The sequence below is a fragment of the Pseudorasbora parva genome, chromosome 7 (assembly GCF_024679245.1).
Source record: "Pseudorasbora parva isolate DD20220531a chromosome 7, ASM2467924v1, whole genome shotgun sequence".
NCBI lineage: Eukaryota > Metazoa > Chordata > Actinopteri > Cypriniformes > Gobionidae > Pseudorasbora > Pseudorasbora parva.
In genome coordinates this window covers 17,440,274-17,441,867 of record NC_090178.1, presented here as the reverse complement: position 1 = coordinate 17,441,867, position 1,594 = coordinate 17,440,274, and the positions used below count along the sequence as shown (strand labels likewise).

Here is a 1,594-nt window from a genome sequence, read left to right as displayed (position 1 = left end):
CAGTCACTGCATTCTGTGGTCAAACGTTGTGAAATACTTGATACTGATTGGTCAGTCACTGCATTCTGTGGTCAAACGTTGTGAAATACTTGATACTGATTGGTCATTCACTGCATTCTGTGGTCAAACGTTGTGAAATACTTGATACTGATTGGTCAGTCACTGCATTCTGTGGTCAAACGTTGTGAAATACTTGATTCTGATTGGTCAGTCACTGCATTCTGTGGTCAAATATCTCTCTATATTGACCATTAAACTGTATATTTGACTCTTGTTACAGGCAACTATAAGTATTTTGTGTTCATATTTACACACTACTGTTCAAAAGATTGGGGTCGGTAAGATTTTGTAATGTTTCTGAATAGCTCGGACATACAGTAAAAATATTAATATTGTGAAACAGCATTTCGATTTTAAAATAACCTTTCTAATTGGATTTATGATAGCAAAGCTAAATGTTCCGCATCATTACTTCAGACTTCAGTGTCATATGATCCTTCTGAAATCATTCTAATATGCTGATTTCTAATTAGTCGAAAATTACGCATTATCTTATTATGCATTAGTGCGACATAATTTTTTCTATAATAATTAATATATATATATATATATATATATAAAATATTGTGTGTGTGTGTGTGTGTGTGTGTGTGTGTGTGTGTATATATATATATATATATATATACAAACTGTAAAAAATCGGTATCGTCAAGTTCATATAACTCAATTTTTTTCAATTAAGCGTGAAGTTTATTATTACAGATATGAGTTAGGTCAACTGATCACTTTTTACTGTGCACTGCATACGTTGCATTTGTTTTTCTTTCCTGCCACGTTTGGTTAATTTAATGCATACTTGCTGAATAAAAGTAGCCTATTAATTTTTTCACTGACCCCAAACTTTTTAACAGTATTTTTAAAGTAGCCATGTAAACGTTGTAACATTAGGTCTCGATTATGAACCAAAACACTTTGTCACAAATTTTATATTAGGGAGGGATCCACCGGCTAAGCTCAGTATGTCAAAATACTCAGGACAAGTAAGAGATGCTCAATGACAATATAATTTGAAAAATGACACAATAAAGAACACATGCAATAATCAGAATACAAAAGATGCTTCCACACTCCCCCATGACACAAACCCCACTTCTCACATTGTACCCAGAGGGAAATAAAAGACACATATGTCAAAACACTGGTCAGATATACACAATTGTACAACTTGTTACCAGTACTGTCCGTAATGAATCAAGTCCTTGCTGATTCGTCTGGTTGTCTTGACTTGCATGACCCCAAGGAAGATACGGATGGGCTATCCTGAGGGTAACTCGCTCCTTTCAAATGCAAAATATCCCTCCTTGATTATTCCACTATAACAAAAGAGTCCTTCTACAAACAAGCAAGCATAACAGATAATCAAGACATTTACACATTAAAGAACCATAGGTAATAAACAACCATATGTAAAAGGAAAACCAACAGCTTACATAGACTGAGCAGAAAATCAAACTAGATTCCCAGTCAGGACTCCAAAAGTGGCATGTCGACACCAACCATGCTGTTAGCCCCAAAACAACCCTATCTTCTTCTA

At 34.6% G+C, this 1,594-nt stretch overlaps 1 long non-coding RNA gene across 1 annotated transcript; it reads right to left on the bottom strand.

The window, feature by feature from the left end:
* Positions 1–1,046: 1,046 nt before the first annotated feature.
* On the bottom strand, positions 1,047–1,594 carry LOC137083648 (uncharacterized). The gene is made up of 2 exons (XR_010906566.1): positions 1,491–1,594; positions 1,047–1,392 (listed from the first exon to the last, which is right to left on the bottom strand). It is a non-coding gene; the product is annotated as an uncharacterized lncRNA (long non-coding RNA).